This window comes from Panthera uncia (assembly GCF_023721935.1).
Source record: "Panthera uncia isolate 11264 chromosome E2 unlocalized genomic scaffold, Puncia_PCG_1.0 HiC_scaffold_19, whole genome shotgun sequence".
Classification (NCBI taxonomy): Eukaryota; Metazoa; Chordata; class Mammalia; order Carnivora; family Felidae; genus Panthera; species Panthera uncia.
Window position 1 is genome coordinate 15,285,536 of NW_026057588.1, and position 14,043 is coordinate 15,299,578.

Genomic DNA, 14,043 nt, shown 5'->3' on the forward strand with positions numbered 1-14,043 from the left:
GGGGGGCCGCGGGGGGGGGGGGGGGGGGGGGGGGGGGGGGGGGGGAGCTGGAACTGAGGCGGGGACAAGCCGGAGCCTCAGACTCGCAGAGACCCTCGGGGTATCTTGACAGGCCCTTCGGTGTGTATGTGTGTGAGACCACACCGGATACAGTCGGGCAGACTGGGAGTTCCTCGGCGGCTGGGTGTGTGGTTGTATGCTTCATGCTTTTGGGTGAGGTGGTTCGTGCTTGAAGCTGCATGGTAATGACATTTTCTAACTGTGGGATTGGCTGACAGAAGAAGGGACCTCTGCTGTTGTGGTTTGTTTTTGTCCATAATTAACAATGGTTGCGTGACTGATGATGATTTGTGTTATGCAAACATGCTTTTCTCCTGCCTTTAGTGTCTGTAGGACTCGCAGAAGAGCATGTGTGTGACTGAAAAACCGATAAGATGGTCAAGTTATTTCTTTCTTGAACACTAATTTGATCTGGTTAAAAAAAAAAAGTTATCAATTTATCTGACAAACAATTTAGACATGATCTTTCTGTTGGATCCAATATACGTGTTATGGGGAAGAACGCAAAATCAACAGTTTTGTTTGCGAGAAACATGATTTCAAAGCCAGTCCTAGCATAACTGCCTTTTCCTCTGACACAGTCCCACGAAGTAGGCATCCATTCTTTTCTAATATTATGGGGACATTATTGGTTAAGGTTGAGAGGCCATGGACTAATAAAATAATAAAATAACTTTATACATAAAAAGATGTTACCGTGGTTCACGGAGAGAGAGAAACTTAAAGTTGTACGTTTTTTTGGTAAGCCTGAACTTGTCTCATGGCTTTTTTTTTTTTTTTTTTTTTTTATGACAAAAGTTTGAACTTCCAGTACAGAGGCGGATAGAATTGTAAATGCACCTCTTCCGGGGTTGGGGGAGTGGAATAATAAAACTTACTCTTTCAGGACCTTATACTGAACACTTTGATCTCTTCCCAGTAATGTGACTGTATTAGCAAGTTTGGTGCCCAGGATTGTTGAGTGAATGAACCTGTGTACAGTAATCCACTATAAATGTGAAATAAAGATGGTCAAATTGCACTGACTTAGAGTGGGTCAAAGTGACCAAAAAATTGGTCCAAATCCAAATCAAGGTTGTACATTGCACTGGATGGAACTATCTTTACACAGACACACACCCCACACAAATACATTTATTTCTTACATATCTAGAAGCTGGGAAATTCAAGATCATATACAGATGGATTTGGTGCCTGGTGAGAGCCCCTTCCTTGTTTGTAAACCTTCCTATCATGTCCCTGTTTCCTTACATGGTGGAGAGAAAACATACCTTTTTAGTTTCTTTAAATGTGAGCAGTGTTCCTTTCACCTGCTTTCATGTTTCACAATGACATTTCTGATGAATCTAGAATGTTTATCTTGTAGAACAGCTAACATTCTGAATATGTTTTGTCATGAACAGGTTAAGTTTAAATATATTTGGCAAGAATACTATGGGTGGTGGTGTGTTCTTCCTATTGCATGACATCAAGAAGCAGACAATTTGAGTTTGATCCATTTTGGTGATACTAAATTTGATCCATTTGGTTCAAGTAGTGTGTGGACCTGATCTCTTTCTGGTAAATCAAGAAGCCAGTCAAGAAGTAATTTGTCTTTGTAAGTCAAGAAGTAATCTGATGGGGATATTTTGAGACCATTTTACACATAGCCTTTTAACTAATGGTTTTAGAATTTATTGATGATCCTTGCCTAAATAAGTTCTTAAATTTGGGGCTACAATGGTGATTTTTTCATGTTATCCTTCATTCTTTTGTGTATAAGAGCTTTGCTTCCTCCTCCCCCTCTCCCTCTTCTGTTTTTTCTGTTTTAAGTATCACTATGATTCATGGATTTTTTTTTTTCCATTCAGAGTATTTTAGCTCTTTGTTATCATCATTCTTTATGTTGCTCATATTGTCCCAAATTTGGCCTCTCAAGCTGGCTCGTCTGTCCTCATTTGTCTTTGAGCACTTCCTTACTTTTTGACACAGATATTCCAGACTCACATTGTACAGACCTGGAATTAGCCACTTTCTTAGAATTTTTAAGGTGATATTTTCAAATGTATGTCCTTAATAAAGTTAAGTAATTTGTGGTAAACATGCAGTGGAATGTTATACACCTGATGAACTTGAGTTTATAAAGATTATAAATTTTAAATTAACAAAAATTAATCTTAAAGCTTTACTCAGCATTATATCAGTGACATATGTCAATATTAATTATTAATGTTTTATGTCATAAATGTGAATGGCTAGATAGATACTATTCCATTGTTCAGATTTATCACAATTTATTTGAATCATTTCTCTCTGGTGAATATGTTGAAACCATTAGCTAACACAGCCCAGGTGTTTGATTAACAAGAATCATATTTGACAATTTTACTTGAGAAGTTGCCTTAAAAGTTCCAGTACAAGGGTGCTTGGCTGGAGTGCTTGGGTGGCTCAGTCAGTTAAGTGTCCAACTGTGCCTCAGGTCATGATCTCACAGTTCCTGAGTTCGAGCCCTGCATCAGACTCACTGCTGTCAGTGCAGAGCCTGCTTAGAATTCTCTGTCCCTCTCTCTCTCTCTGTCAAAAATAAATAGGGGCGCCTGGTGGCATCCGACTTCAGCTCAGGTCATGATTTCACGTCAGGCCCTGTGCTGACAGCTCAGAGCCTGGAACCTGCTTGGGATTCTGTGTCTCCCTCTCTCTCTGCCCCTCTCCTGCTTGTGCTCTGTCTCTCTCTGCCTCAAAAATAAATAAAAACATTTTTTAAAAATTAAAAATAAATAAATAAAAACACATAAAAAATTTTTTTTAAAACATGGGTGCTTTGGGGCGCCTGGGTGGCTCAGTCGGTTAAGCGGCCGACTTTGGCTCAGGTCATGATCTCGCGGTCCGTGAGTTCGAGCCCCGCGTCGGGCTCTGTGCGGACAGCTCAGAGCCTGGAGCCTGTTTCAGATTCTGTGTCTCCCTCTCTGTGACCCTCCCCGTTCATGCTCTGTCTCTCTCTGTCTCAAAAATAAATAAACGTTAAAAAAAAGAAATTAAAAAAAAACAACAACAAGGGTCCTTCTCTGTCTCAATTGGTGGAGTATGTGACTCTTCATCTTGGGCTGTAAGCTCGGACCCACATTAGGTATAGAGATTACTTAAAATCTAAAAAAAAAAAACCCACAACCCTCCATATTGTTTAAAAAAAAAAAAGTTACAGTACAGTGGGGAAAATTGAGTCCACTTCAGGATGACTTACCAAAAGAATTTCACTTTCACTCCCTCTTTTGATCTGTAGCATTCAAAGGTAGTTTCTATTAAATATTGAGTAGATACAAAAAGAACACTAATGAAATGCATGTAAGGTATAATGATTCACAATACAGCAAAACACTGTATACCAACTACCTATTTTAAGAAAGAGAATGTTACTGTTAACTTTGAAGATCCTATTCCTTTTCCTTTCTCCTCAAATACAACAATTATCTACAATTTTGTGTTAAAATTCTGTTGCTTTTCTTTATAATTTCAACTATTCAACCCCAAAATATGTTGTTTAGCTATGCATATTTTTGAGTTTTGTATAAATATTTTATGCATTCTGTGACTTGTTTTTTTTTTTGTCACTATAAGATCCTGAGATTTAGCTATATAGCTATAATTCATTTTCCTTGCTGTATGGTGGTCCATTGTATGTCTTTATCACAATTTTTAACTGATTCTCTATTGATAGAAATGTAGGTTGTTTCAAAATTTGATATTATACAGCTGCTATAAACATTCTTGTACATATTTACTAATGGATATGCAGAGATTTCTCTAGGGCAGAGGCTGGAAAACTTTTTCTGTAAAAGGAAATATAGGAAATATATTAGGCTTTGTAGGTCATATGGTTTCTGTCACAGCCACTCAATTTTGCCATTGTAGCATGAAAGCAGCCATGGACAGTAGGCAAGAGAATAGGTGTGGCTGTATTCCAATAAAACTTTATTTACAAAGACAGGCAGTAGTAGGATTAGCTTATGAGCTATAATTTGCCAACCACTGTTCTAGGATATCTATTAGGAATATGGTATTACTGAACATAGGATATTTGGAGCATGCAAATATCTTCAACTTTACTAGGAAATATGCAATATTTTCCAAGGGAAATTTTCCAAAAAGCCTCTCACACTCTGTCTCTCAAAAATAAATAAACATTAAAAAAAATTTTTTAGGGGCACCTGGGTGGCTCAGTTGGTTGAGCAGCTGACTTCAGCTCAGGTCATGATCTCACAGTTCATGAGTTTGAGCCCTGCATTGGGCTCTGTGATGACAGCTCAGCGCCCAGAGCCTGCTTCAGATTCTGTGTCTCCCTCTCTGTCCCTCCCCTGCTCATGCTCTGTCTCTGTCTCAAAAATAAATAAACATTAAAATTTTTTTTTTAAATTTTTTATTTATTTGGGATATTTATGTTTCTTAATTTTTTTTTAACATTTATTTATTTTTGAGAGACAGAGCATGAGTGGGGGAAGGGCAGAGAGAGGGAGACAGAATCTGAAGCAGGCTCCAGGCTCTGAGTTGTCAGCACAGAGCCTAAGGTGGCGCTCAAACTCACAAACCATGAGATCATGACCTGAGCTGAAGTTGGACACTTTACCGACTGAGCATCCCAGGTGCCCTGGGGATGTTTATATTTCATATGTGTCAAACATCTAGTTTATAGCTTGTTTTTTCATTATTTAGTGATCTTTTAATAAATAGAAGCAGTCTGTTTTGGGTCACCTGGGTGGCTCACTCAGGTAAGTGGCTGACTCTTGACTTTGGCTCAGGTCATGATCTCATGGTTGTGAGATCAAGCCCCATATCCAGCTCCATGCTGGGCATGGAGCCTGCTTGAGATTCTCTCTCCCTCTGCCCCTCCCCTGCTCTTGTGCATGCATTGTCTCTCTCAAAAACAAAAACAAAAAAAAACTACTCTGTTTTAATGTCCAATTTATTTAATTTTTCTTTATGTCTTGTAATTTTTTATGTTTTGTTTAAGAAGCTCTGCTCTAGGGGCGCCTGGGTGGCTCAGTCGGTTAAGTGTGGGACTTTGCCTCAGGTCATGATCTTGCAGTTCATGGGTTTAAGCCCTACGTTGGGCTCTGTGCTGACAGCTCAGAGCCTGGAGCTTGCTTCAGATTCTGTGTCTCCCTCTCTCTCTGCCCCTCCACCACTCATGCTCTGTCTTATCTCTCAAAACTAAACAAACATTAAAGAAAAAAAAAATTATCCTCTACACTAAGGTCATAATTTCAGTTTTCTACATTATCTTCCTAAAGCTTTATAGTTTTGCCTTACACAATTTTTTTTTGTTGTTATAAAATCTCTTAGAATGGGGGCGCCTGGGTTGCTCAGTTGAGTGTCCAACTCTTGATTTTGGCTCAGGTCATGATTTCAGGGTAGTGAGATAAAGCCCTGTGTCAGATAGCATGGAGCTTGTTTAAGATTCTCTCTCTCTCTCTCTGCCCTTCTCCCACGCGCTTCCATGCTAAAAAATAAAAATAAGTAAATAATAATACAAAGATAAAAGCTCTTGGAATCAAACTCTTTCTGTAAGATAAAGAAGGGGTACAACGTGTGTGTGTATGTGTATGTGTATGTGTACATGTACCAATTGTCTTACATTATGAAAAGGCTATCCTTTCCCCTCTTACTGACAGTAATAAACTGGTCTGTTGGGGGCACTTTTTATTCAATTCTGTGGTCAATTTATTATTCCCAGCACTATATATATGCTCTTAATTAACATAGTGTTATAATAATTTTTGGTATATGATAATACAAAGACCTATTTGGGACCTTATTAATCCTCTTCATTATATAGCTCTTTTACTGTTCCCTTTATTTCTTATTCTTTCTTATTGCTTTGCTTTCTTTCAGTTTATTCTACAATTTTTTCTCACATTTTAAGTTGGATACTTAGGTAATTAATCTTTATACTTCTAACATAAATTCTTAAGGTTGTAACTTTTCCTTTATGTACTACTTTGGCTGCATCCTACAAATTTTGGTATGTAGTAGTCTCATCGTGCACTTTTAAATTCTTCTTTTTAAATTTATGATATGATTTTTCACCCATAAATAATTTGGAAGGATATTTCTTAAGCATATGGATTTTTTTCTAATTATTCTTTGGTGGCTTATTATCTAACATAACTTTTGTGAGCACTGAAGTTGGTCTATATGAAATGAGTCCATTGAAGGGTGTCTGGGTGGCTCAGTGGGTTGAACATCCAACTCTTGATTTAGGCTCAGGGCATGATCCCAGGGTCATGGGACTGAGCCCTGCTTCAGCCTCCACACTGAGCGTGGAGCCTGCTTAACACTCTCTCTCTTCCTCTGCCCCTCTCCCTCACTCATACACTTACTCTAAAGTTAAAAAAAATAAAATTAGTCCATTGAAATTTTTTCAGATTTGCTTTGTGGCCTAATATATGTCTGTTTTTTCTGAATATTCAATATATCTTTAAAAATAATTTGTCTTCTGCAGTTATTGTGTATATATAGTATTTTTAAAAATGTATCCATTAGATAAAGCTTATAAGTTTTTGGTCTATCCTCTATAATCTTGTTGATTTTTGTCTCTCATGTATCAATTAGTAAAAGAAATATGCAAAATCTCCTACTATGGTTTTGATTTTATTTTTTCCTTGTTTTACTAATTTTCGTTTAAATGTGTATATTTGGTAACATAAGTTTAGAATTTATGTATTCTTGGAGATGTAATCATTTCATCATTATGTACTGATCTTTTTATAATAATGCTATTATTTAAGTCTATTTTATCCAATATTAACATAGCTACATCAACTTTCTTTTATATATGTTTAATGTAGGTGCCCCTACATCAACTTTCTTTTCATTAGTATTTTGACTGATGTTTTTTCAGGAGTTCCCTCATTTTCAGCCTTTCTGTGTGATTCTCTTAATGTGTCTCTTGACAATAGCATATAATTAGATTTTATTTATCCAATCAGACATTTACTGACATATTTGTATTTATTTCTACCATTTTATCACATCACTATATATGTCATATGTAACCCTTTAATATTTCCATTTTCCGCCTTTATTCCTTCTTTTGATTGTTCCCCTCTGCCTTTATTTCCTCCTCTTTTGGAAGGTATATATTCTATTTTGGTGCCTTTGCTAAAGCTTTAATTTAACAGGACATACCTGGGGCACCTAGGTGGCTCAGTCGGTTAAGCATCCAACTTCAGCTCAGGTCATGATCTCACTGTTCATGGTTTCGAGCTCCACGTCAGGCTCTATGCTGAACAGTTCAGAGCCTGGAGATTGCTTCAGATTCTGTGTGTGTGTATCTCTCTTTGCCCCTTCCCCCCTCGTGTTCTCTCTCTCTCTCTCTCTCTCTCTCTCTCTCAAAAATAAACATTAAAAAAAAAAAAAAAGAAAATCAAATTGGAGACATTCTCCAAAGACGGACTTATAGTCATCAAAAGTGTCAAGATTATAAAAGGGCAAGACTGAGAAACTTTCAGACTAAAGAAGATTAAAGAGACATGACATTTCAACACAATGTGTGATTCTGAACTGAATCCTTTAGTGCAAATGACATTATTGGCATACCTGGTGAAACTTGGATGGAATCTAATATAGATGGTAGTAATGTATTAATATTAATTTCTTGATTTTGATAATATATTGTGGTTATGTAGGGACATCTTCAGGGGTGATGTGGCATTAGGTCAGCAATTTAGTCTCAAATGGTTCAGGGAAAAAAAGCTCTTTGCACTATATTTGCAACTTTTCTGTGATTTTGAGATTTGATAGATGGATTTTTTTTTTAAGTATGGTGCAGTCTTTAAAAATATCTTGTGAGTTATACTTCTAATCTTAAAATAATTTTTAAAATTCAAATTGAAGCTCCATAGGCCATATATTGGTGCTTCCAAACAGTGAGGTTATTCTTGGCTTTTGATGGATCATAAAATCTTAAGATTGTTCCCCCATAAGGTGATTGACCTTATTTACCTAGAGATTTCTAGTGTGACTTGTCTGGAGCTACTAAGTAAGCCTGATTGTTCATGGCTTCTTTTTCACCCAGGTTGGCCATTTCAAGATTCTACTTCTCTCCCAGGAAGAAATGATCAAGTCTCAAATGAGTTTTAAATAATGTGTTTCTTTTACTTTTTTATTCTGCACTGCAGATAAAGTAGGTCACAATAATCTCAACAATAAGATGAGAAACTAAATGGATATAAATATGTCAGGAAAAAATATAAATTAGTAAGACCATGCAAAAATTGCAATTAGACTATACAGAAATAAGTTAATTTAGAATTGAGCTTTAAATTTGAATCTGACCTTCAAAGGAAAAACAAATTAGGACATAAAATTAGCAAGATTGATTACATAGTTTATGTTGTCTTCCATTTATAAAGCTAATTAATATCTCAGAGGAAAATAAACAATTTTCATGGATACAAAGTAAAGTACTTTTGCATAATTTTGAAGTTGTGGCCCATAGTTAGTCTTTCCTAAGCCTTCTTTACTTTGGTCTCTAAAAATGAAGTGTTTCTCCTCTCAAAAATATTGTATTATCTTTTCTATTCTTGATCCCATTTTTTCCTGTGTCTTCTAGGACATTTCTTCATCTGTTAATACTTAAATATATGAAATAGTTCTTTCTTTACACATTCCCCTTTCTTTACTTATGTCACTTTCCATATCTTAGCAGAAAAACAATTCTTCTATGTGTCCCTATTAGTTAATTCTGATAATAATAGAGGTTAAGTGCATAGACTTAAGAGATAAAAAGGTTTCAATCCTGGCTCCATCACTTTATGTGTGACCATGGGCAAGTTACTTAAGCTGTCACTACCTTAGTTTTATCACCTAAAGATGAGTCTAAATTTTTGGATGGTGGTTTTTTTTTTTTTTTTTTTTTTTTGAGAATTAATGAGTTGTTACATATGACTTGTTTAGAGCAGTGATTGGTACTATTAAGTGTTGAATTAATGTTTGTCAGATTTTTTCTGTCAGGAATAGTACTAACTTAGATCTTGGTGATATCTTTCTATCTCATCCCATTTGTATTATTTTTGTAAGAAAGTCCTCAAAGTATAGGATGTATGAAAGTAAGGATGCCTCACTTTCTTATTTCCATTACAAATGATTTTTTTCTTATTCTGTACTCTTGGAAGTTAGGTTTTTTGTTTTTTGTTATTTTGTTAGTTTTATAAGAAGGAAAGTTAAAATCTGGTCTTCATGACTTTTTTTTTTTTTAAGAAATTTGAAATCTCAGGGTGCCTGGGTGGCTCAGTCAGTTAAGTGTCCGACTCTTGGTTTCAGCTCAGGTCGCGATCCCGCAGTTCATGAGTTCGAGCCCCATGTCAGTCTCTGTGCTGACAGCTCAGAGCCTGGAGCTTGTTTTGGTTTCTGTGTCTCCCTCTCTCTGCCCTTCCCCTGCTCACTCTGTCTCCCTCTCTCTCTCAAAAATAAATAAACATTAAAAAAATTAAAGAAAAGAAATCTGAAATCTCTTCTTTAGCTTCATAAATCCTAATAGGGATCCTTCATAGATCCTAATGGGGTTGGGGGGGAGGGGCTCGATCCCATGAACAGAGAGATCATGACCTGAGCCAAAATCAAGAGTAGGATGCTATTTTGGGATGAGCACTGGGTGTTGTATGGAAACCAATTTGACAATAAATTTCATATATTGAAAAAAAAAAAAAAGAGTAGGATGCTAAACTGACTGAGCCAGCCAGGCACCCCAATATATCTGTTAATGAATAGACTATCAACTCACCAATCCAGATATCATTTTTAAGCTGGAGCAGAAAGAAAAGCCTTGGATTGTAGAGAAAGAAATGTTAAGATGTTCAGATAAGTGACTGATACTGTGTGAATGGTACAAAGTCACATAACAGTTGTTTAGAAGATAACACCTCTGAAATGTTTTCCAATGTTATTGTCTTAAAAGTCCCAGTCTTTTGAGTGGTAGTTGCTATAACTTCTCAGATACCTAGATGGCACTTCAATATATTTCTTATACATCAGGTCTTTCTTTTTATTGAAATTTAGGGGATTATATTCTGGATACCAAGTATCCCCACTTTTTTTGCACTTTGTTTTCATGATTATTTTCCCTTTTACTTGCATTTTTATTCTTTACCTCACCTGCTTTCTTATAGTTATTTGTTTATGTATTCAGTCCTTCAGAATTCTGGTCTTACCAAAACTATTTGACACACAGTTTCATTTTTCATTTCTTTCTCATTTAACTCTTTTCATACATTGTGAAATGGCTCAGAATCATAAATTTAGAGCCATAGGCATAACTTTCATTGCCCTTTTAATGCCTATATCATACTTTAAAAAACTCTCCCATTCCACCCCCATTTTGTTATATAAGTTGCTGCCTTCCTGCCAGCCCAACTCTAGCCTTACTACCCTGTGGGTTTTTTGGTTCTTTTTTTTCTACCAGTTATCTTGTGAAATATAACAAACTATCAAAAATGCATAAAACATAAATGTATGACTTTTTTTCAAGTTTTTCAATTACAGTTAGTTAACATATAGTGTAATATTAGCTTCAGAAGTAGAATTCAGTGATAAATCACTTCTATACAACACCCAGTGCTCATCGCAACAACTGCCCTCCTTAATACCCATCACCCATTTAATCCATCCCCCCCACCTCCCCTCCAGCAACCCTAAGTTTGTTCTCTATAGTTAAGAGTCTGTTTTATGGTTGCTTATCTCTCTTTTTCCCCCTCTATTCATCTGTTTCATTTCTTAAATTCTACATATGAGTGAAACCATGTGGTATTTGTCTTTCTCTGACTTATTTCACTTAGCATAATACACTCTAGCTCCATTCATGCCATTGCAAATGGAACATTTCATTCTTTTTATGGCTGAGTAATATTCTGAATGTATGTATATATACATACATTCATTCATCACTCAGTGGACATTTGAGCTCTTTCCATAGTTTGCCTATTGTTGGTAATGCCGCTATAAACATTGAGGTGCATGTGTCCATTCAAATTAGTATTTTTGTATTCTTTGGGTAAATACTTAGTAGTGCAATGGCCGGATCATAGAGCGTGGGGGATAAGCTTAGGAATCCCCCGGGGCTTACACCAATGAGTTAACAAGGCATAAAGAAATACAAAGTCATAAAATGCTCACACCTGAGTTTGGGTAAATCAGATTGGCACCCCAAGAATAGGGAGGCACAAAGGTGCCAGGATTAGGGAGGTGCAGATGCACCCCAAAATAGAGAGGGGGGTGCAGAGCCCCCAAAATAGGGAGAGGCAAAGGCCTGAAATAGAAATGGTGCAAAGGTGCCCAACACATAGGTATATGAAATAAACAAGATTAGATATTCAGGATGGAAGCACCCCCAATTTAGTACTATAGCAGAAAAGCTGCTTTCACCAGAGAATAGAGCCAAGTTAGGTAAATTGGTGAATTGGACTATGGACCGCTGCGCAGCGGGCAAAGCAGCTGGAGTGGAGATGGTTAACAAAAGAAAAGGTGCCTTGTCAACCCTGAGGTTATTCCCCCTATCTGTCTCATCCCCAGGCTAGCCAAGATAAACCAAGGTGCTGCCTCATGTCCGCTGTAAACAACCTTTCTCCTGACTGCCCAGCGCCTGGATTTTGTTTTGTATTAACCTAAACCCCTAACCATGGGTATCTTCAAGACTCCTTTTTCCTCATGTCCACAAGTAAATGTTCACAGATCCATTGCCTTTTGTACACGTCCATCACCATGTTTGTAAGCCTTCTGATCCTAATAAAAATGGGGTAAGGACCCTTATTCGGGGTTCATGTCTTTTCCCAGACATTAGCGGTCTCTTGCTTTCAATCCTGCGTCCCGCTCTTTTGCTAGACAAGAGAGAACTTTAGACCCAGAGTCTACGACAATAGAGTAGTTTTATTTTTAACTTTTTGAGGAACCTCCATACTGTTTTCCAAGTGGCTGCACTAGTTTGCATTCCCATTAACAGTATAAGAGTATAACATAACAAATTATTATTAAACATCCATGTAAGCAGTATCCTGGTTAAGATACAGAACATTGCCAATTCCCCAAAAGCCCTTCATCAATGCCTTGCAATCACTATTCCAACCTTTATCTTAAATGTAACAATATCCTGACCTTTATGATCATAACTTTTTTTCTTTTTAGTTTCCATAGAGTGTTTTTAATTTTTCCAAATCAATTTTATTGAGGAGTAATATGCTATATTAGTTTTCCAGGACTGCCATAACAAGGTACCACAAACTGTGTGGCTTAAACAACATAAATCATTGTCTCATAATTCTGGAGGCTACAAGTCTGATATCAAGATGTTGGCAAGGCTGGTTCCTTTTGAGGGCCATGAGGGAAAGATCAGTCCCAGTTCATGCTCCTTGGCTTATAGATGGCTATTTTCTTCCTGTGTGTTCACATCATCTTCCCACTGTACACGTGTGTCCTAATCTATGTTTTTTGTTTTTTTTTTTTAAGTAAGCTCTGCACTCAATGTGGGGTCTGAACTCATGACCCCGAGATCAAGAGTTGTATGCTTTACTGACTGAGCCAGCCAGATGCCCCTGTCCTAATCTATTCTTCTTTTTTCTTTTCCTCTTTCTTTTTTAAAATAATTTATTATTTTTTTTAAATTTATATCCAAGTTAGCATATAGTGCAACAATGATCTCAGGAGTAGATTCCTTAATGCCCCTCACCCATTTACCCCTTTCCCCTTCCCACAACCCCTCCAGCAACCCTCTTTCTCTATATTTGTCTCTTATGTTTTGTCCCCTTCCTGGTTTTTATATTATTCTTGCTTCCCTTCCCTTATGTTCATCTGTTTTGTATCTTAAATGTCTTAATCTATTCTTATAACAATACCAGTCACATTGAATTAGGGGCCTACCCTAATCCAGTATGATCTCATCTTAACTAATTATGTCTGCAATGACCCTATTTCCAAATAAAGTCATATTCTAAGGTGACTGGGATTACGACTTCAACCTATGGGTGTGTCTAGGTGGCTCAGTCAGTTGAGTGTCTGACTCTTGATTTTAGCTCACTACAACCTGAGACCAAAGTGGAATGTTGTTTGACTTCCTGGAGAAATCTAAATGCCAAGGGAAGGGTTGACTAATGCTGCTTTTCCATCAGCCAACAATCTCAGAGTGTATCCAGAATAAGAATGCATGAATGTTTCCCAAGGACCAGATGTGGCCCTAGGTCTAATAAAGGAAAGCCACTTAGAGAATTGAATAAACTTTAGCATAGAGAATTTAGAAGTATTATTAAAATCCTAAGGGCTGGAGATACATTTGTCTGAATCAAAGGAACTGTAGGGGCACCTGGGTGACTCAGTGGTTGAGCGTCCTACCCTTGACTTCGGGTTGTGGTCCTGGGGTTGTGGGATCAAGCCCCGTGTCGGGCTCTGTACTGAGCATGGAACCTACATGAGATTCTCTCCCTCTGTCCCCCATCTCTAAAATAAAAAATAATAAAACAATTTTTAAAAGGAACTGCAAGTTCCCAACTGCTGGCTGTTCTCCAAAGAATGCACAAAAGCATTCCATTAGGTAGTCATCTATAAATATCTGCCAATTGCAGATAATCACAATGTTGAATCACAGTTTCAGTCAAGTAAGAAATTACCTGAACCCTTTTCCTTATTTTAGGTCTAATCTTGAAGAGATCAGAAATTAACACCATTTGCAACATGATAGATCTAGAGAGTATTATGCTAAGCGAAATAAGTCAGTCAGAGAAGGGCAAAAACCATATGATTACACTCATATGTGGAATTTAAGAAACAAAATAAACAGTCATGGGGGGAAAAGAGAGGAAAACCAAGAAACCAACTTTTAGTAACTATAGAGAACAAACTGATGGTTGCCAGAGGGGAGGTGGAGGGGGTAATGGGCTAAATAGGTGATGGGGATTAAGGAGTGCAGTTGATGATAAGCATCACATGTTGTATATAAATGTTGAATCACGAAAGTGTACACCTGAA

At 37.1% G+C, this 14,043-nt stretch overlaps 1 protein-coding gene across 2 annotated transcripts in view; it reads right to left on the reverse strand.

The window, feature by feature from the left end:
- The window catches only part of LOC125915975 (zinc finger protein 420), a 421,195-nt gene that overhangs the window by 38,610 nt on the left and 368,542 nt on the right, over positions 1 to 14,043 (reverse strand). The window lies entirely within an intron of this gene.